General features: G+C 37.8%; 1 pseudogene across 9 annotated transcripts in view; it reads left to right on the top strand.

Moving 5' to 3' along the window:
* The window catches only part of LOC115032127 (disks large homolog 2 pseudogene), a 195,704-nt pseudogene that overhangs the window by 146,811 nt on the left and 24,980 nt on the right, over nucleotides 1-23,913 (top strand). For 8 of the 9 annotated variants that reach the window (XR_015048554.1, XR_015048550.1, XR_015048547.1 and 5 more), the window contains one exon: nucleotides 12,683-12,733. The exons of the other annotated variant lie outside the window; for it this stretch is intronic. The product of XR_015048554.1 is annotated as a disks large homolog 2 pseudogene, transcript variant X8 (transcript). The remainder of the gene's footprint in view (nucleotides 1-12,682; nucleotides 12,734-23,913) is intronic. 9 annotated transcript variants of the gene reach the window in all.

Raw genomic sequence — 23,913 nt, 5'->3', positions numbered from 1 at the left:
CACACCTAGGTACAGAGCAGAGCAGAGTTTTATACAATTCTCCTTATTTGGTAAGAATTTATTATTATAAAACATATAACCATTTTTGATCTGGAAGAATGAACATATTCTTCTTTATATCATTGCCCTCTTACTTCAGTTCTCACATCACCCCTCTCTGTGTCTCTGTGTCCTTGATGGTGAAACAGAGGCTTCATCCACATAGTTTCTGAGGCTCAATTTCATCTTGAAGTTACCCTGGTTTTATCACAGTTAACTCCTACACTCTGGATAGGAAAAAGGAAAAATGTCAGCTACATTACTATATTAGTCTCTTGCATGTCAGTTAGGGAAAAAAAAGTCCCCAATGTGATATGACAATTGGGTTGCTGCTGAGTTTCTTGCTGCCCCTCCCATTTCTTTCCACAAGGTTTTATCTTCATACGTGAGGATAACTAGACTGACAGCACCCATGAGTTTTCATCAAGTTCCCTGAAGGTTTGTTATGGAATTAAATAGAATCCCCACAGCAGAGAAAGATGTTAACCATTAAGAGCACAGTTGTGCAGCCCAGTCACATGTGTGCATACATCTCCATTGCAAAGTCGCTCTAATTTATAGACAATACGAATAGCTGAAACATGTTCTCCTTCAGAGAAGTCCTTTCAAGTCAATTTTCAAGTAAAACTCCAAAAGACTGTAGATTACAGCCAGACGGCCGCCTCCACCTCATCTCTGATGACAATTCAAGACAGCTGCTAAATTTAACATGCCATTACTGGAACCCGGGGCTTCCTGCACAATAGCTGTCTGTGTGTTGCCAATCCCCAGGATGCACTCAACTTTAGAATTGCTGCACAGCAGTCCTGCTGGCCCTTAATCCTTGTGAATACAGCATTGACACATAGCCAAGAATTTCAGAGGATTCGTTTTTTTTAAAGGGAAAAATAGGAACAAAAGGAAAAGAAATGCTCAACCCAACATGTTAAGATGCAGCCTGTGAGGCAACAAGGCAGGGTGGGGTGGGGGTGGGAGGAGGGGGATAGCTCTGTAAACACAAGCAGGCCTCACCATGCAGATGGTTCTTGTTCTAAAAGTTCATTTGTAGGCCTGTCATTTGGAAACCAAAATGTATTTCTCTATAGAAATAGCATTTTCCTTCTTGTCTTAATTACTTTCCTGTTGTTCTGACAAAATACTGGACACAAAACAAATTACAGAAGGAGGAGCTTACCTGGGCCTTCAGTTACAGAGGGTTAAGGATCCATCACAGTGTGAAGGCATGCCAAGAGAAATGAACAGTGGCAGGAGCAGGAAGCTGAGAAGAGAACTTCCTCAGCCACAAGAGACTGAGAGAGAGAGAGAGAGAGAGAGAGAGAGAGAGAGAGAGAGAGAGAGAGAGAGAGAACTGGAAGTAGGTTGAGGTTATAAAATGCTCAAAGCCTTTCCTCCAGCAAGGCTGTACTATCAATGGAGATGTAGTATCAAAAAATCTGGTCATATGGATGATACTTTTCATTCAAACCACCACCATCATTTATGAACTAAGTTCCCAAGTTAGATCAGAACAAGCAATGTGCCCAATGAATGTATTTAATATGTAAACGAGTCCACCATTTGACAATGCAGCTATTAGAAAGATAGGCTGGTGAGATAGCCCCGTGAGCAAAGTGCTTGTTAACAGAGGAAGATCTGAGTTTGGCTTCAGCATCCAAGTCTTTAACACTTGTGCTGTGGGCGTGAACAAGAAGCTCCCTGGAGTTCTCTGGTAAAGTCTAGCTCATCTTCCTAACGTTGTAAACCTTTCCTCATATTGTGGTGACCCCCAACTATAAAGTTATTTCACTACTACTTCACAACTAAACACTTGTTACTACTGTGAATCTTAATGTAAATATCAGATATGCAGGATATATGATATTTGACCCCTGTAAAAGGGTCCTTTGACCCTCAAATGGTACCATGACCCACAGTTTGAGAGCTGTTGGTCTGGCTGCATCATAGCCCTTCAGATTCAGGAGAAACCCTGTCTCCAAAGCAATAATGGGAGAAGCCTGATATTGGCCTGTAGCTTCCATATTGTGTGTATTTGAGTGCAAGAACCACCCACTTCCCAACACACTATCACCAACACCTCACCAACCATCAATCCCAACACCGCTACCACCATCACCACCACCACAACAACGACAAGAAAGTACAGAAAAATACGGTCAGAGGGTATAGCTCCGACAGCCACAAGATAACATAATATTTTTCTTTCCTCTTTATATGTTGTTTATCTCAATCTCTTATTATAGCAACTGCTGATTACTACAAATTGGGTTGTCACCCACGCACCCAGGAGTTAGGGATGTATATCAGTTTTTTAAACTAATTGCTTAGCACAGAGATAACCCTGGGTTTGGTCCACACATAAAACCAACTCTGGTGGTCCATGGTAATCAAGGACTCCAGAGGTAAAAGAATTAGTTTAAGGACATCCTTAGATACATAGTGAGTTCCATGATCGCCAGCTACAGCTTAAGCCCAGTCTAAGAAGAAAATGAAAAAGAAAAAATAGCACAAGATAAATACAGATGTCTACTTTCAAGCTGATTTGTTAAGCCTGTTTCATTCATTCGTTCACCAAATAAATTAACATCATAATAACTTGAAGCTGGAAATTATATAGCCAAGGAAACAGAACACATCCTTGCCTTCATTGGCATATTGAAATCTGTTGGCCCTGCTGAGATCCTAGCCCCATTTGCATTTATGAAACCTAAAAGGAATTCAACTATACATTTCAATATATAGTGTTCACAGGTTCTGAGTGGTCTGGTTCTCAGAGTGTGATAATAACCTATAACTGTAACAAAGCAGTAAGACAACAAGATTTTAAAGGAGGAAAGTTTATATTACCTCATGTTTCCAGTCTGTGGTAATTAGGCCCCGTTGTCTTTAGGTATGTTGGTGGCACAGTGGATCCTGGCAGGCATAGACAGCCAATAGCTGTCTACTTCATAGCAGCCAGGAATCAAAGAAAGAAAAAAATTGTTGACACCCCATTATATGTTTTAGGCTTATGTCTTCCTGGTTCTTATGTCTTCCTAGTAGTCTCCATCTCCACAACAATTCTACAACCTAGCCACGGGCTTGAGAACACACTATCAGGATATGAAGATTTGGGAGAAATGCGACATCCAAACCATAGCAAAATTCCTGTTGCTGGGTTTTGGCAAAACTGTCAAAAGAGTAGTAGCATGATGGCTAGGAAATGCATTGGACTAAATGGTGGTAATAGATCTTAAGTTACAAATGGAACCACTCAGCATTTAATTATCAATGACTTCTTACACCCTTAGAAATGAAAGAGCTGGACTCTTGAAGCTTGTCTTTGTGTCCCAAGTCTGTTGAGACAGACTTTCTTTCTCTGACACGTGATCACCAGCTAAGAATACACTGATTTTTCTTTCCTTAAGAGAAACGATTTCACCAGCACTGTTCAGCATCTGTGTTCATGTTTGCTTGTGACCTTGTATCCAACCTAGCACAGCAGAAAACCATTTCCTTTCTATTAGTAGTCCCCACAGTCTTGTGGAAGATGTGTTCCTCCTGCGTTTCAATGTCTCCTGTTAAACCTCCTGCTAAGTTCTTTTTGACAAGCTTTCAACCTACTAAATAAGGAGACCATCTGGGCCTGGCCTAATTTCCCTGTGTTTCCATCAATGAAGAACCCTTCAATCTCCTAGTTCTTAACTACCTAACTAGTCACCATAAAAGTGACCCTGACCTGTTGAAGCTCTCAAGACACTAATAATAGAACAGGTTCTGGATCTGCACAGATAGAGTCAGCATACTCTAAGTAAGTAATCAACTTGAGCTTGGGGGGGGGTGACTCAAATGTCTCAAGATAATTTAGGACTTTGGCTGAGTGAAGACATAAACCTGGTAATAAAACCTCCTTCGATACTTCTCTGAGGACCCTAGTGCTTATCCTTCACAAAGGTCACGAGATCAGCATGTACTACCTTTCTTTCACCATATCCGTCCTTTTCTCCCTTTCTGCTGGTGCCAAGAATAACCCTGGAGTTCTCTTCTTGTGCTTTAATCCCAGAATTGACCTTTTTAAAAAAAATTCAAGGGACTTTTCTGCTCCAAGAAAATAGAGTTAGATGGGAGGTTAGAGGTCCCTGTCTGTGCTCTTTTTCTCATTTTTACCCTACTTAGACTGGGCAGAGGAAGACAAAGGCACAGATAAGAGAAAATAATGGGACTTGGAGTTTACAAAGAACAAACTAAAATGTAGGTCTTTCATTTTAGAAGAAATCCAGACTTGTGGGACTTGTGCTGGAGTGCTGGAGGTCATTTGTGCTGCCCTCCCCTGCCTGGATGATGGTTTGATTTTAACATGAAGGTGCTTGTTTCAGAGTAATTATAAATCATATGGAGAACTTGACAATGTTTTCGAAGGAAAAATACTCTCCCATCATGTTCAGTTTGTAAGGGAAGAGACAGGAAAACTCCTCTTAAAAAACAAATGAGACTTGTGTGACAAATAAATAAATAAATCCAAGATGGCAGTTCAGCTACACAAACAAGGAAGTCTAAATACATGCTTGGCAGCAATCAAGACCACTTTGAATTAGTATAGATGCATTGTTCTAATCTCAATATGAAGTACAAGAGAGTGAATATATTTCTTTGCATGGATTGTTTAGAGCTAAGAGAAGTTGGTTTTGTTTGTTTGCTTGCTTGTTTTGTTTTGTTTTGACTGCAGACAGCACAGGTAGGTTTTGCAGGTTAAAAAGATATTAACCGTACTCAGGATCACTTAGAATAGTAGATGCATTAGTAGATATACTTATGAGTTAGACACTTTAAACACGTGGCAACTTTCTTCACAACAATTCTGCAAGAGTGGATTTATTGTTCCCATTACTATTAAGAAAATATTGAAATCCAAGAAGGTTAAAAATAATGTGTCCAAAGATAATAGACCAAGTAAAAGATCAAACAACGTGACCCCTGGTTATTTGGGTCTGCAGAATTGCTGTATTTTCATGGATCAGTGCCAACTCTGCCAGTAAGCCACAAAGCCATGAAGTCATACAGTCCAGCTCTGGGAAGCATGAGGGGCATCTCTCAGCATTAATGTAATGTTTATGCTTTGCTTTCCCGAATATGCTCATGAGTCCTGGAAACCAAGGCAAGGTAAGATAATGTTAGTATATGAATTTGACATGCCCACCCCAGACTGAGGCTTTGAATTTTTTCCTTCACTTGTGGCCCTGTTTTGAAGGTAGTAGAGCCATAAGATGTCTCCAGGCTAATAGATGGGCTTCTGGAGGCTTCCTTTGAATTTGGTTCTAGATGTTCTCCAATTACCTGGTCTCACACATTCATGTATGACTTCTTGTGGGTGATGGGGAAAATGTATTACATTCTGACCACAGTTTCCCTGCCCTCCACTGCCCCCAGTACTTCCCTACAGTCTGGCCCCATGCATGCTTCCTCTGCTTCCTTAAAAAAAAAAAAAAGCACAACCTTCCCAAATATATCCACCGACGATGGCCCAACAAGTTACAATAAAACTTATCACAAACCATGATATCAAGGTTGGACAAGGCAACAGAGTAGGAGGAAAGGGGTCCCAAACACAGGGAAGAGTCAAAGCCCACTCCCACTGTTGGGAGTCTCACAAGAACATGCAGCTATATAACCATACGTTATACACAGAGGACCTAGTGCAGTGGAAACACCCTGGAATCTACGAGCTTGACCCTAGCAGAGCTTACTTTATAAGTTTTAAGGGCCCCACCTCCTTTCAGTAGAGAATGTTTCAATGCTGACAAAATAGCTACACAGCATGCCATTTCTTCCTCCAGTTTTTACATTCTTTCCTACCCTCTTCTGTCATGGTTAGTGTGGAGGGGTCAAAGAGATGTCTGATTCTTTTTCTTCTTGTGCATACAATTATCATACCACAGTATCATTCATTTCTTCTGGGTCCTGATTAGTTATGTCTCTGTAATACTTCAAAAATTTAAAAGAAGATCATTTCTTCCAGGACAGACCCAGAGTAATGGTATCATTAATCTGTGGTTACAAATAAAAATATTTTAGAAAGAAATTTTTACAGGCGCACTGTCTCCATTTAACTATGATGAAACCCCAAACTAACAACAATAACAACAACAAAATAGAAGCAGCAGCTGGTCCCCCACTAGGACATATGACCTGCCCATACGTAGCCATTTGAACTAATAGTCAGTTGACAGTTGTCTAATTTGAAAGGAACAAAATAGAAAGCAGTTGGTTGCACCTGTGCCGTTAAAACTACTATTGTACACAGTGTGTACATATTCCTTACACTATTGTTACTCTACAAGTCAGGGTCCATAATTATCAGGACTTCAGCTGACAATTTTCTACCAGTGGCCTGAATGACAACTTTAGCCAGGAGCAGTGAGTCCTCAGCTCATTCCAAGCCCCATAGTCAAAGTGGGCAGGCCTCAGCAATCCTGTTTCATCATCTGGTTCTGGCATAAACCAAACAGTAGTCACAATAGCTGTTGGCAACCAAAAACAATGACTTATGGTTAAATATTCCAACACTGGTATTGGAATTATTTCCAAACAACTTTATGGGACCTATGATGGCTATTCTTGGTCCTCAAAGTGATTATATCTATAATTAACTAAAATCCAAAAGTCAAGGCAACAGCTATGAGGTATTTTTTCTCAAAGTAGAAAAACCTAGTTCTTCATACAGATCTTTGATATAGGAAGACACACCTTTAATCCAGATCATTAATCTAGATATAATCTGGACCAAGCCTTCTGCTGGGGATATATATATATATATATATATATATATATATATATATATATATATTGCTCTTCTCTTGGCCTGCTTGCTCTCACTTTGCTGGTAAATCCATTCTTTCAGTCTAATAAATCTAACTTATATAACAAAAACCCTGTCTGCCCTATGTGCTTTCAAAATGTACAGGACATTCAATAGTTAGCATTACCTAATGAAGCCTTTTAAGGTGGTGGGCAGAATCTCTGAAAGCCAAGTATTATCCATACTAATAGTGCCATTTCATGTTGTAAGGAAGAGCAGATATTTTAAAAGATCTAATAAGTATGACATGATCCCTTTACTTTTATCAATTGCTCCAACAAAGAGCAATGTTTTATATACTGACATGAATGATAGACACTACCTTATTTAGCCTTACATGATGTACTGTAAACTGTAACCTTTCAGGAACCATCAACCATTCTCATTATGGAATGTTGTTGCTGGTAAGAGACCACTGCACATATCTCCACCTTAAATGGTCTCTGGGATTCTTGCCTGTCATAATCTGCCTGTCTCAGGTGTAGGGTGGCGTGTGGCACTACTTTGCCAATCATACTTGCCACTGAATAGCTTTGGGATCAGGACTGAAGCTTCAACCTGTCCATTGGTCACATCTGGCTGCTGAAAGGACCCTGGGTTAAGTAAACAGCCTGTATATACTTACTTACAGGGGGAAAACACATGCAATATGTTTAGGGCAGGATAATACATCACCCCTAGGATCATATTAATCTGTTTTGTAACTTTGATATCTTATTATTTAGGTCTTCTGAAAACTATTGCTCAGTCTGTAAAGCCTTCGTGAAGTTCAGTAGCATAGAATCTAGATTTCTGATATTTGCTTTTCACCCTAGGAACTCCAGCTCTACGTGAATCCTTGCACATTTGTTTTCAAGTGACAGGGATAAACTAGATTGTTGTTGTTGTTGTTGTTTTCATTTTCATCCTCTCTTGATTTCATTTGCAGACAAAATTTACATGTTAATCACTGCTATTCATATCTTTCAGCTTCTCCTCTCCCTCATAAAGATCCTTCCTCACCATGAAAATCACCAAACACATCAAAATCCCATACCAGTATAGAGATCCCTGCTGAATTAACCTTGCCTGTAGGCTTTCTGTGAACACAGTTCTACCTGACCTGGTGAATATGGCATCAGCACCACTTGTCAATGCCTAAATCCCTAGTAGTGCTTGCCCTTCCCATGCTGTCTTAAAGCCCAATCCAATAATAGCCAACTATTTCCCATAGATTGTCCAAAACATTATTTGGACTCCGTTTCCTGAATAGTCTCAAGTTACACAGCCATTGTCCCAATGACAGATGAGATGATATGGCTCAGTTTTTATGCAACTCAGACTGAATACCCCTGCCCTATGCCCTGTAGCCTCTGAATCCAGCTCATGGGAGACTTTCCTAATGCTTGTATAAAGCCTTTGCCATTTAAAACAGCTGGGTGAATATCTCCTCATTATCATCATTTCCTTTGCTCACATGCTGAGGTGTGAATTTTCCCTCCTTATGTATTAAAGAACATACATGAGAACAATAGTCTGTGACTTCTACCTCTTCCTCTCCTGTTTTATGCTCCAATTCCTCCCACCGGTTTATTCAACAACTTTCTCCTGAGCTGATGCTCAGGAGAGGCTCTTTTAGCATAGCTCCAATAGCAATTCTCCTTGTATACTTTCTACTGTAAGAAATGCAAGCCAATATCACCACATGACTTCCTACCTTCTGTTTGTTCTGACGCATAACCGATTTGATTGACATACATTTGTGAGTCATAATGTAAATATGACTCAGAGTCAGTATAGTACTGAATCAGAGTAATTACCATAAATATGATCACCATGAAAATTCCTCTAGGGCAAGAACAAAGAGCATTTGAACACACACACACACACGCATACACACACACACACAAACATACACACACAAGTAAAATTGTTCATTGTATTAAACAATGGAAAATAGGTAACCCACACAGAAAATTATAATTGAGTAATAGAGCATTTTAGAGGTATGAGTAGCCACTTGAGTATATTAATTTAATATATAATTATCCTAAACACTGTGTTGATTATTCTAGCAATGTTCACTTGTACAGGGCAAACAAAAAGGCACAAGTAGTTTGCAGCAAATCAGGATTACGCAAGTTTAGAAAAAAGGCATGGAGAAGTAGAGAATCACTCACAAAGTAAGAAAAATAAATGCAACGATATGACTTGTATTCCTTTTTGAAATGAGAGAAGTTCTAGTCCTAGTTTGCAAGCCTGTAACTTGACAGTAAAGCATTAGAAATGCTTCAGTTTCCCTGGTAATCAAGAAACACCCAATTAGCAATCATCATCATTGCTTTCATGTTGCCATGGGTTATAAATATCTATGGCAGACAATGAAGGAAGTTAAGAAGGTGGAGGGTAATGAATAATGAGAATGCAGTGGGCTGGCAGATGAGATGTTTCAGTGAGAACAAATACAATTATACTGGGAACTTGAGTAAATAAGACTAAGCTAAACAGAATAGAAGGCTTTATAGAGAGTCTGTTGGGTCAATCAGGTAGGAGGTATGGCAACATGAACCAAGAGCAACATGCTTCAGATGAACAAGTTGTTAGCAAAAAGCAGAAGCTATTGTTTCAAGCCACCAGCTTCCAACAGAGAGGAACTTCAGTTCTTTTTAGTGACTTGCTGTGGGAGGGATAGGGGAACTTTCATTTCATTGAAACAAATCAATTTCCTTGTAGGACAGCTCAATTTTCCATAAAAACATATATAAGCAGGGGGCATTGACAAACGACATATGAATTTAAAGTCAGTCAGTGATTAAAGATTTGGAATGCAGAAGATCAGTGTCGTGGGATGTAAAGAGAGGTACTTATCCTCCTTTCTTTTGAGACATTGAGTCAGGGATGCTTGAATACTGGCCAAGAATGATCAAAGCAAGTAGTAGTTTGTCTACCATGTCAGAGACATGGAATTTTGATCTGTAGATAAGTCCCACACTCAATGACACCCTTGGAAGCCCAGGAAATAATGCAGAGCTTAAGGACTTTGTAAGTTTGCCTGCTTTGTGCTATTTATGTTTTCTTACTTCATTATTTTGTTACTTTTCACTATTGTTTTGTGACCAATTTTATGAAGCAGAGTATATAATTCCTAAAATAAATGGTTTTCTTTTAGTGATTTCATGTGGCACAAACTAAATTACAGCAGCTCAGAAAGAGTTAAATGTGCTTGGAAACTGATTATGGGATGGATCCCTGGATATGGCAGTCTCTAGATGGTCCATCCTTTCATCACAGCTCCAAACTTTGTCTCTGTAACTCCTTCCATGGGTGTTTTGTTCCCAATTCTAAGAAGGAGCACAATACACTAGCAAGATTTTGCTGAAAGGACCCAGATATAGCTGTCTCTTGTGAGACTATGCCGGGGCCTAGCAAACACAGAAGTAGATGTTCACAGTCAACTATTGGATGGATCACAGGGCTCCCAATGGAGGAGCTAGAGAAAGTACCCAAGGAGCTAAAGGGATCTGCAACCCTATAGGTGGAACAACATTATGAACTAACCAGTACCCCTGAGCTCTTGACTCTAGCTGCATATGTATCAAAAGATGGCCTAGTAGGCCATCACTGGAAAGAGAGGCCCATTGGACTTTATATGCCCCAGTACAGGGGAACGCCAGGGCCAAAAAAATGGGAATGGGTGGGTAGGGAAGTTGGGAGGAGGGTATGGGGGACTTTCGGGATAGCATTGCAAATGTAATTGAGGAAAATATGTAATAAAAAATATTAAAAATTAAAAAAGAGTTAAATGTGCTTAATATTTCTGAAATTGATTTATTATCTGAGTATTTTAAAAACCACTCTGTTAATTTATATATGTATATGTATTTACATGTATACAATAACACTATTTTATGCCATTACTCCCAATAAAATATATATCTTCAGAATGAAATATGAGTGAAAGAAAAACACTGATTCAATGAAAACTTAATAGTATTGTTTTTATATTTCCTCAATGGTGGTAGACTTTTTGCTCCTCTTGAGTTTTTATATGGTACATTTTTATTTCATTTTAAATTGTTGTTTTGAAATTTTATACTTCTAAAATGTAATTTTATCATAATTTTCCCAGAACCTCCCAATATCCCCCAAACACCCAAGTGCATAATTTTTTTCTCATTAAAGAGAAAACAAAACAACCTCTACTAAAGCTCACCAATATGGGGCTGGTGAGATGGCTCAGTGGGTAAGAGCACCCGACTGCTCTTCCGAAGGTCCAGAGTTCAAATCCCAGCAACCACATGGTGGCTCACAACCATCCGCAACGAGATCTGGCGCCCTCTTCTGGAGTGTCTGAAGACAGCTACAGTGTACTTACATATAATAAATAAATCTTTAAAAAAAAAAAAAAAAAAAGCTCACCAATCAAAACAAGAGAGCAAAAAATCAACCAAACTATAAAGTACATTCTGTGTTGATGGACTACACTGGAGCATGAGGTCCATCCAGAGTGTGACCAATGAATATGGAATCAGGGCTGAGGTTGAGCAGTAATGTTTCATGCAGACTCATTTCTTCAGTAACCCAAAGGGCTCCTATCAGTCCTTCCAGTGACAAAGATATTGCAAACAATTTCACACAAATATCTTTGCCACTAGGTTTTCAACAAATCAAACACCTTCTTGAATTTGGAAAGAAATGGGAAAGCAATAGAATGTGTAAAAGTAGAAATATCTCCACTGTCACAGGCTTGCCTCATACAAGATTCTAAGCTTGTTTTATGGGAGGGATGATTTTGCTTCAGTCTCATAAACATTTCGTCTAGACTTCAGTCCCTGGATAATTCTAATTCAAATCTTTGGACTTGTCTCTTCAATTTCATTTGCACAAAAACATAAGAGTCTGGTGAGCATAGCAGATAAATTGGCAAAAATAGCTGATATTTTTAAGTAAAAATACTGCCTTGAAGGCTGTACCTTTTACATACCAGAGTTTTTGCTCAGATATCTCATCAAGGAAAACAAACATCAGTGAGGACATTTAAGAAGCACTTGTTCCAAGCTACATTTCCAAGATGATATGCATTATTTTTTAATCTGTATTTATGGAGGTTTTTTTGTTGCTTTCATAATTCTACAAGTGACATGTCATTTTCCTCTCTTTCATAAAAACCTGAATGAGAAAGGCAACACACATTAATTATCTGCACTTTAAAATATATGTATTAACTTTGTTTCTCATTAGAATACAAATAGGCATCAAAATAAGATAAAATAGAAACAAACAAACCAAAATAAAACAAAAGCAAAGCAAAACAAAACAAAAACGAAATGAAACAAAAAACAAACACAGAGGACAAAGAGCCAAAATAAATCACAAGAACACACATTCACACACACAGAAATTCCATATAAACACAAAACCACAACATCCAAGTAAAGAATCTGTGAGATTAAAACAAACAAACAAATACACACACAACAAACCACAAATGTCCCGGAAAAAATCATTATAAGATAAAGTGCCTCCAAAATGTTATTCAGCACATTTTGTGTTGGCCATTTATTGCTTAAGAGTGGTTTGTATACTTCAAGAAAATTCCTTGGAAAAACCCAATTTGTCATTTGTGAATGGTTATCAACTAGAGATAGCTTCTGAATCAGTGATGGGGTGTCTACTTCCACTCTCAATGCTGGGACCCCATCTGCCCAAACTCTGTGCTACCTCTATGCATGCTGCCACAGTCTCTGTGAGTATGCATATGCTGGTTCTGCTGTGCTTATAAAGCCTTGTTTCCTTGGTATCCTCAATGTCCTCTGATTCTTTTTTCTGCAGGATTCCATGAGCTCTAAAGAGAGGGATTTGATGTAGACATCCCATTTAAGAGTGAGTGTTCCATGATCTCTACACATTGTACAATTTGGGTCTCTGTATTTTTCTGCATTTACTGAAGGAGAGAGGGGAGAAAATCTAGGAAAGGCTGGGAGGGAAAAAAATCATAATCAGAATATAATGTATGAAAAAATATTTTCTTCAACAAATGGAACCAATCAAACTGGCTGGCTGCATGTAGAATAATAAAATTGGATCCATATTTATTATTCTATAAAAAACTCAACTCCAAAAGGATGAAGACTTTGGAATAAGACCAGATACCCTGAACCAGATAGATAGGAATAAAGTAGAGAATAGGCTTGAACTTATTGGTATATGAAAGGAACTTTCTGAAGTGGATATAGATAGCAGAGACACTAAGATCAACAACTAGTATATAGAAATTCCTGGAGGTCAAAACCTTCTGTATAGCCAAAGGAAAACTTCGCGTGAGTAAAGTGGATACCTACAAAATTAGAAATAAACTTTACCAATTATATATCAGAGAACTTGTATCTAGAATACACAAAGACCTAAAAAAAATCTGAATGTTAAGAAAGCACTCAATCATAAAGTCAGATATAAAATTAAACAGTATTCCCAAAAGAAAAAGTATGTATAACCAAGAAATACTTTAAAATGTTTAATATCCCTAGGCATCATTAAAATGAAGATCAAAATTATTTTATGATTTCATCTTACCGGAGTAACGATGACCAAGACAAATAAAACAAATGACAGCAGAAGTTGGCAGGGACATGGGGCAAGGGGAAAACTTATTGTTTAGAAGGCAACCTTCTATAGTAACTATGAAAATCAATGTGGAGGTTCTTCAAAGAGATGAAAATGGATCTACCACAAGACCCAGCTATCCTCCTTTTATACCCTAAGGAATCTAGGTCTTAATACAGAAATAATTGATCATCCATGTACTTTACTGCTCTATTCATGATAATCAGAAATTGGAAATAACCTATATGTCTAAACTGTTTAAATGTATAATGGAAACGTGGCACGATTACACAATGGGATATTATTCAGCTGTTAAAAGAAATGAAGTGTGGGTGGGTGTATGGGGGAGCACCCTCATAGAAGCAGGAGGAGGGGGTGGCAGAGGGTTTGAGGAGGGGAGACTGGGAAAGGAGATAACAGTTGAAATGTAAATAAAGTATCCAATAAAAATTTTTAAAAAATGAAGTAAAATTTTATGTAAGGAAGTAGAGCAAGAGACAATCATCCTCAGTTAACACAGAGCCCCAAATGCAAATGTTACATATTTTCTCTTAGAAGTAGAAGTTAGATATACATGGATCAATCTGTATCACCACAGATGTTAGGTAACTAGTAAGGGACCAGGAATTGGTGAGGGATCATTCAAGAAATGAAAGTTAGTCAAAATATCGTGTTATAAAGAGATGGATGGGAAGCTACAATAGGACTCTTAACTAGGGAGCATAGAGAAGTTTAACGAAGGGAGTATGGAGAGAGAAAATTTACAATAAAGCCTCTTTAACAAGCTATATGGAAATCTGCTACTGTGAGAGCTTCCTAAACTGTATGCGCATGTCAATGGATATTAAATAGAGCCACATAATAGCTAGACATTTTATGCCACCAAATAAAGCTCCCTGTTGCCAGGAAGTGGGTGTATTTTGTAGAATCATTGGCCGAAGCAGCCTTATATACACAGGTTATTTCTGAGGCTATCCTTTACTTTCAACAACCCCAATGTAAGAGGCTGTTGCAGAAAACACTGAATACTTATAATGTTGTCCATGCAGGAGTGGAGCTGGTGCCAAAATACAAGGATAACCTCTATGTACTTGCATTCGTGATATGAAAAGTATACTACTGGAGGAGAAAATCATTATCAACCCCACCAGCTACAAACCCTGAGACCTACAACAATGATATGCTTGCATAATATACACAAATTTTATTGTAGTAATCAGCCACTTTGGATTGTCTATAAGGCCTATTCCATGATATAGAACCTGTATCTGACTTGCTAAGGTGGCCAATAACCTAAAAATAGATAGTTCTAAGTGCAAACTGACTGCCATTTTTCTGCTAAAGTAACATAAGCAATATAATGACTCTAATGACAGTATGGCTATATTCATGAATCAGATCATCATTCAGCCTTCATCAGAGAAACTTCTTTCAGTAGATGGTTGGCAACTGAGCAGTAGACAATATGTAGAGAATGAGGGACTATGAAGCCCTTAGCCCTACCTAGGGTGTCTTTATCAAATCTCTTCCCTTAAGTTTCAAGCATCCATTCCTATGTATATAGTATATAAATTCACAGAGATTGTGACAGCATGCACAAGTCCTGTAAGAGTTCAAACCAGACAAAATCCCAACATAGACAAGAAATTGACACAAAGTCCTATTCCTAACCAAGAAGCTATTTTCTTTTTTTCTCTTTCTTTGTTTCTTTCTCTTTCTTTGTTTCTTTGTTTCTTTGTTTCTTTGTTTCTTTGTTTCTTTGTTTCTTTGTTTCTTTCTTTCTTTCTTTCTTTCTTTCTTTCTTTCTTTCTTTCTTTCTTTCTTTCTTTCTTTCTTTCTTTCTTTCTTTTCTCAAGACAGGGTTTCTCTGTGTAGCCCTGGCTGTCCTGAAACTCATTCTGTAGATCAGGCTGGCTAGAACTCAAAAAATTCGTGTGCCTAGGCATCCCAAATGCTGGGATTAGAGGCGTGCGCCACCATGCCAGGTAAGAAGCTATTTTCAATGGATAGTATCTGGTAAGAGGAAAATCTGTTTTTCCCAACAGTGTGACTGGGCATATCAACCACATTCCAGTTTACATCCGTGGGCCCATACTCCACATCTTTGGTGAGATTTTGGTTATGGTTTTGTTTTGTTTTGAATTTTTTTTGTCTCATTGGTTTGCATTTCTTTATTTTGATTTTAGTTTTTTTGGGTGGGCAAATGTGTGTGTGTGTGTCTATGTGTGTATGTGTGTGTGTGTGTTTGTGTGTGTGTTAGTATGTATGTATATATGTATGTATGTATGTATGTATGTATGTATGTATGTATGTGAGAGAGAGAGAGACAGAGAGAGACAGAGAGGGAAGGAGGAAGAGAGAAAGAAAGAGAGAGACAAAAAGAGAGAGAACATGAATTTGTGTGAGTAGGGTAGGTGGACTTGTCAACAAAATGTTATTTTAAGCAAAATTATAGTAAATATTCACCAAAGGCTTCAAATTATAAACACACCCACTTAACATAATAAACTATGTAGCTTGACTTGTGAAATTATCATACTGAAGAATACTTGAGGGGAAAGTAAGCCATGTAGTTCCTAGTCTATTGCTCATTAATAGCCCACACCTTATATTCTGGCATAAAATATAATAAAAGCATGTTTCCTCTACTTACATTCAGTCTATTATGCTGCATTTGGGGGCTTAAAATCTATGTTAAAGGCTTAATAAAAATGCTTACAACTGAACCATGATTTTTGTGAGTTTGAGTTAAAGGTACTTTAATGAAGTAGTATGAACATTTGATTATACTTACTTTACTTAGTGAGTATTTAAATGGATTTTTAAACTGCTGAATAGCTCTGAAAAGAACTGAGATTCTTCATTTGCAAGAACAAAATGCTCTTCCCTCACTTCGGCAGATGCTCGCACAATTGAAAAGCAAGCAGTGCCATCCAGATGAGCATTTAGCAGCAGAGGGAATTATTTCGTAATTATTTCAGACATTCTATTTATTAAAATATGCAATTATATTTGAGAATGACTTTTTGAAAGCACTGCTGACATTATTATGGATAACACTAAAGGGGGAAGGAGTTTAGGAGACTGAAAATGAAATTGCTTGTCAACTTTCTTTCTATAAAGTGCTTACTTGCAGAACAACCTACTTCAACTCTGTGTCTTTTACTCAATTATCATGGTACCCATTATATAGTGAGAGAAACTGGGGATAAAATAGATTCAGTAATTTTTCCAAAACCACAGAGATAGTTCGCTCAGTGAAGATATGACTCTTGATATCCTTGGTTCATTATCCCCAAACTGATCCCCAATCTGTGCACATTACCAATAAAGAGTCTGTCATAACCCGGAGCATCAGAGTAGACAACAGAATAGAGAATCCCCCGAGTTAGAGTGTACAGAATTCTGTTTTATCATGAAAGCTTTAGATCGGCAAGGTGAGAGGCACACTGTGTATTACTTTAAGCCTGCCAACAAGCATGTGATCTGAAGACAGAATGTAAGCACTGTACTACACCAGCAAAAGAAGATCTGTCCAACATCAACCTGACTGCTTCCTCAATGTGCTGCTTGACAGTATTTACTGGAAAATGACCTTTTCCAAAAATATAACCTGCCTGGCTTGATAATAAGAAATTCAACATTTACTGTGGTTGCTACACTCATCATCCTAAGAAACGTTACAGCATTGGCCTTGATCCCTGCAGCTTGTGTCTCCGCAGTTCCATTCAGTAGTAAACACAATAAAATAATAAAAAAATAAAATAATTGGAAGAAAGAAACAAGAAAAACTGACACCTAATTAAACAAAATATGACAGAGTTTCTGAATTGCTTGTGGATTCCCTAACCTTTCTTAGCATTTCTCTAAGGTTTTCTCTATAGAAAAGATGTACAGACATTGAAAGCATGGGTGCTGAGGGGCTTGCCTTGCATGCACAGTGGCCAAGGTTGAATTTTCACATGACATAAATGTGGGTCATAAATATAACACTGACCATCCTGGACAACATAGCTCATTTAGGACCAGCTTTGGAAGCATGGAAAGAACCCTGCCTTTTAATGAATGAGTGAATGAATGAATAAATGAATGAATGAATAAATGAATAAATGAGTAAATGAATGAATGAGTGAATGAATAAATAGGAATACAATATTTACTCTCAGCAAAATTCCACATGTTTCTTATGTGCTGTACCTACCTTATTGCAAGAGCAGCCACTGTGGCCAATTATTCGTGTCTCTCCATAGGCCTGGATGGCTCTTGGATGCCATAGGAGGCCACGTAGAGTTTTGTTTCTTGTTATGTGTGCTTTTGTCTGCAGGAAGTGTGACTCCTCAACTTTAATATTGAAAATAGGTAGAAAGAAGGGCCCCCTTTATCCTTTTTTTTTCCCACGTGGTCTCAGAGTGACCAACTGTGTTCTCAAGCCAAGTGTCTCTAACCTTCTTATGAAAATGTGAAGGCTTCAAATGGAAATATTGCAAGAGTCAGAGAGAAACCTAAACCTCTAAACCTCTGCCTCTCATCGTGAAGTATCCCTCTTGGGCATTATTAAATAATTGGTTTGTTGTTGTTTTTGTTTTTTTATGTTCTTGTTAAATGTTTAAGGTTCTTACGAAACAGGAACATTGGTGCATTCTGGGTAATCTTCTAAAGAAACCGAGACGGTGCCAGTAAAGAGCCCAGGCAATAATGAGGGAGTGAAGTCAACATAAATGTCTTAGCATTTTATAAATTTCTCTTTGCTATGGTTGACTTTTGCTGCTTCAGTTCTATGCTGTGAATCACTTTGAGATAATAATAAGTGGAGAGCTCCGCCTCCACTGAAGTGGCCTACTCCTTCATTTCCAGAAAGTGGGAGGCAGATGCAGGGGAAAATCTCTGGGACTGTTAAGGCCAGCCTGACTTAGATATAGTGAGGTCTGGAGCTACATAGTGAGACTCTGTCTCAAAAAAGAAAAAAACAAAAGATTACAAAGTGGAAAGCTCCACAAAGCTCCTCAGGGAGAAGCAGTTCATGACTATTTGTGAAAAATATATATATAACTTTTTACCTAAGGTTTATAATCTTAGTAATAATAAAAAATGTACCTGTTCTCAAATATTGGCAGCCAATGCTAAATGATTTGACAAGAGAGTTCTGTAACCTATTAACCTGTAGAATTACAGTGACCAGGACTTACCATAATGATGGGATTCGGTCTTATGATTTTGCCAAATCACTACGTGAAATGGCAAGTGCTTCTGGCATATCTAGGCCCCTGCACCTCTGCTTTAATACTTAATTTATCATAAAAGTATATGTCTTTATATTTAAGTTTTTCTACTTGGAGATTAGAGCTATATGCCAGGTTTGGTATTGCTTTAACCATTCAGTTTACTTATTCCAACAGGTAAATCTGAGAGTAAGTACTATCGCCTTATACTATCAATACTGGACCCCAACAAAGAGTTCTCTAGAGTTAAAGATGTGTTTGATGTGTCATCTCCAGGTCTTCTGTTTGATACATTCAGAAGTAGATTTTAACATTAAGATATTCAGCCCTTTACTTTACAACCGCATGTATCAAAAATTTGACCCATTGTTTCTTCAAACACTCAATTACCTGGAATTTCAAAAAGATAATAAAGTTCCCAGGAGTGGTACTCCTTTAAGTGCCTTTATAAGGTCTTGGTTTAAAAGTATAGCATTTGTTAGAGTAGCTGCATGTAGAAGAAAAAGGGTCCAGAGAAAAGAAGAAAAGACTAATGACACAAATGATTGATTTGGCATTTTAATTGGTTATAAAATACTTTTTTTTTGGATAGCATCGTTGCCACAATCTGACAACTACATGTTCTTAGTATCATTTTAGAAATATTGGATGACAACTGTTTTAGTGATATTTTATGGGACTACCTAAGACAATTTCAATTTCATGAATAAAATCTGCCATGAAATTTCAACAGACTCAATAAAGATGGGGACAAATACTAGCCTTGGATAAAACAACCAAATTTGATCATCTTTCTTGAAAAAAAAAATAGTTCACAGATATTATACCTTATAGTTCATCGTCTTTTAAAATAAATGAAGTAAATTAGTACTCCCAGGGAAATAGAATTGGTCTATAATATTATTTATAGACGGTAACCTAAACTTATCCAAACAGGAACAATCCAACTCATTCTCGGCAAAGTAATACTCACCAGGTATCAACCATGAAAGATCCCAGATGTCTTACTGAGTATACAAAGAGAGTTATAAATGATGCTCTAACAGAGCTCAACTGGGGAAAGTTGGATCTTTTCCCAATGAAGGAAAAAGGCAAGGATTTCAGCATGAGACATGAAGCTATGAAAGAAAAGTAAATGAGAATTCAAGGACATAATGATACCATGGACAAACCTCAGGAACAATTCCTAGATGGCTTATTAGGTGAAAACCTCTATAGACACAATTTGTGAATAAAATAATTAAACATAAACAAGGAAAAATATCCCAAAGAAAACTGAATATTCATGGATTTGAGAAGTTATTTCAGAGGGCCTCCAGAAGGAAATCACAGAAGGAATTGTATAAACAACAGCAACCATAATGACTACTGATTTTTCCCCAGGGATTAAACTATAGAATGCAAAAGAGAAAAAGAACCCAACATATTTCAGGATAATGGTTTGGATCAAGAAATCTATACATCCAATGGAAATATTCTTTAAAATGTTATTACTTCTTCTCAAGATGCCATAACTTTATACCACACATTGGACACATAAACAATAGAAATTTATTTTTCATCATTCTGGAAGCTAGACACTCAAGATCGGTGAGTAAACAGTGTTGGTTGGGGCACTCAGCTGGAACTGTGGGCAGCTTCCTTCTCACTGTGCACACACTTATTTGCTTCAGAGATTTGGTGGTGTTTCTTGTTTAAGAATACAAATCTAATTGGATCAAGACCATACTGTTACTACTGTGCTTGTGTTTACATGATTTACTTATTTTCTCATAATATGGCCATGTTAGAAGTCATGAGAGCAGCATCATAGTTTATGGGGACTCACAGATTCAGCCACAAAAACAATGAAGACAGTGCAAAGGTATTTTTCCATGATAGAAATATGGAGAACTTATCATGAGCAGATTGGCACTACAAGAAATGCCTTCGGAGTTTGCATGAAGGGCACAGCACAACAGCAAAGTGATTTCTATATTCTTCTGGAAGACCAAATTGTAACAGATATAGCAAGTATCTGAATAAACACAAAATCACTTTTTTCATTTAATTTATTTTAAGCAGTACCACCAAAAGTAAAAACTAATAATTTTGCTTGATTTATGGATAAATTGAATGCATGGGGTAATTATAACATGAAGAATGGGGCCTTATAAGTGGGTTTCTGGGTTTTCATGGTACTTCTATGTGGTTTGCCTGCTGGACAAATCAAGACTACATTGTAGAAATTTTGGAAATATATTAATATATGGAATTATTAGTTTTCCCCATATGCCCTCAGTGTCAAAAATTAACCTAAGGTCCTATCAGTCATTCAAGTTTGTGGGTGTATTTCTAGTCTGTGGCATTTAACAGCTTATTTTTTCTAAGAAGAAATGTATCCATTACATTAGCCTGACAAGAAGTCCATCTCTTAATTACGTATCAGCTGTTGGAATCCTTCAAATTGGTAGTGTTGAGGTCTGGGAGTCACCACACAAACCACTCAGACACCAACCGTAGTCAAAGAAGGATGGTTTATAGAACACTTTACCATAGACCAATTGATCAGGGCCACAAGTCAGACTTTGGAACCAACTGTGACATTGAATCAAGATCCTATAGGGCTTTTTAAGCTTGAGATCTACAAGCAACTGCGCCAAGTTATTCCACCAGTTGGGATTTAGGTACAGGGACTGCCTTAGAAAAATGTCTTTGTCGTACATTCATCCTGCTCCATTTGGTTGCGATATTCAACTGTGGCAGGGGACTTGTTTTGTCTAATTTTCATGTCCTAACTTGTCAATCAGGATGGGACTTGTCTATCATTGATGTCTTAACTTGCCAACCAAGATTTCAGTTCTGGTTGGCACATACATGTCTCTTTCTGCCAAGTAGGATGTCAGTTCTCCCCCTGGGGGCGTCCTGGGAACATAAACTCTACTCCCCTATTCAAAACAGAAGTCTTATTCTAAATAGATACAGGTGTTTCTCTTATGCTGGGGTCCATCCCAGCAGCAGCTTATAAACATAAATACTGTAAAAAAGCTCACACACAGGTATCAGAAGTGCTGCTGTGTGGTTTGGGTCCAAGCATCCTATGGCTAACTATGCAAAGTAGTTCTAACTGATTTCTGTTGTGACTAGTTTTGAAGATCACAGAATATGCAATAAACTTGAACATGAGAATGTTTCTTAATAATAGCAATAATAACATATAAGAAAATTTCCCTATTACATTAGTAACAGCAGAAATATCCAGGTAACAGTTATGTAGGTCTTAACATTTCACATAAGCATTAACATTTCATCTAGGCTATATTTTATCTAGGTATTAATAGCAGTGGCTTTTGTCATTCCAGCCATATCTGTTGAGATCCTCCCATATGCCTGGCATCGCTCTACATTCTGAAAATCAGCTTTATGGCCTATATGAGAATTAATATCTTTTGTCTCCTTAAGCTTATAATAATTAAGGTCCAAACCTTCCCCAAATCAGTAGGCATATAATACTTTTGACATGTGCTTCTTTTATATATAGATATATAATCATTATGCCCACCTCTCTCTTTCCCCTTCCAGCTTTGTGTGTACACACATACCTTACTGAGTCCACTTAATGTTTTACACATGCATGTGAGTACTGTGCTGTCCACTGTAGGTTGGGTGACTTAACAAAGGCACAAGCAAAAAAAAAAAAAAAAAAAAAAAAAAAAACAAACAAACCTAACAAAACACACACAAAAAATCTTACTTTCTCTTATAACAGTTGTTGATTGTGTGTAGCATGTCAAGTACATGTGGGGTCATGTGAGCCTACCTCATCCATGCTGTGATATTGACCAACTGTTTGAAAGTGAAAGGGTAATACAATGAAAGTTTCTGAGGCTGCTGGCAGTCTTCACCGAGGTACTGGTGTGTCCTCAACAGACCAGACAAGAAATAGATTTTTATTTTGCACAAATGACTATATAGCAAAGCACATGTAGCAGATAGAGGATTCTGCCTCCGGGTCACTACTAATTTTAAAGCAAGCTGAAACAATGCAAGCGACAAACTTTAGTTAATAAAAAAAGTTATTTAATAGACCTTTTTTTTTTTCAACAACATATATAAAAGGCACTGTTGTAGGCCCAGGAAACTCAACTGAAAGCAATTCTGAGCTATCTTTTGCTCCCACTTAGTATTTTTTTTAATTTTTAATATTTTTATTACATATTTTCCTCAATTACATTTCCAATGCTATCCCAAAAATCCCCCATAGCGCCCCCCACTTCCCTACCCACTCATTCCCATTCTTTTGGCCCTGGCATTCCCCTATATTGGGGCATATAAAGTTTGCAAGTCCAATGGGCCTCTCTTTCCAGTGATGGCCGACTAGGCCATCTTTCGATACATATGCAGCTAGAGACAAGAGCTCCGGGGTACTGGTTAGTTCATCATGTTGTTCCAACTATAGGGTTGCAGATCCCTTTAGCTCCTTGGGTACTTTCTCTAGCTTCTCCATTGGGAGCCCTGTGATTGAAATGAACACAGTAAACAAGAAAGTAAATAAAAATATGTACTATATAGTGTGTATTATAAAATATTATGTATTGGAGATAATGCCAAGTGACATTCCAGAAAACAGTAGAGGGGCTCTGACAAGTGATGTAGTTCCAACAGTCATTTCTTTGAAGCTAACAATACAACAGCATTGCTATGCAATGGTTCTTCTCCTTCCTAGTGCTGTGACCCCTATTAATACAGTTCCTCAGGTTGTGGTGAGCCCCAACCATTAAATTACTTTCATTGCTACTTCATAACTGTTACTTTGCTACTGCTATGAGTTGTAATATAAATATCTATTTTTTTTCCTAATGGTCTTATGTGATCCCCTGAGAAAGGGTCCTTCAAACCCCCAAAGGTCTCATGACCCACGGGTTGAGAACAACTGTTCTACAAAAATATTTGATCCAGTGCATGACTTACGCGAGGAATTAGTCAAGTCATTCTTTTGGAAAAAGTATTTCCAGCATAAGAAGTGGCGTGGAAGATCTGGTCACATTTGAGAAACCAAAAGATCATGGTAAGACAGGATCACACAGGAATTTTTGCGGGAGTAGTGGGCAGTCTAGAGTGCAGTGGAAGGGCCATGGGAATCAGAGCAAGGGTTTGAAAGTGATGAGCCCCTGGTAGATTAGGCAATAAAAAGGGATCATCCCTAGAAACACACACCTATATATAGGCACTGCTGGACCCAGATGTGACCCCCTTCCTTCC

The sequence above is a fragment of the Mus caroli genome, unplaced genomic scaffold, assembly GCF_978045245.1.
Source record: "Mus caroli unplaced genomic scaffold, Mus_caroli_1 scaffold_9, whole genome shotgun sequence".
NCBI lineage: Eukaryota > Metazoa > Chordata > Mammalia > Rodentia > Muridae > Mus > Mus caroli.
This window is presented reverse-complemented; position numbering and strand designations above follow the sequence as displayed.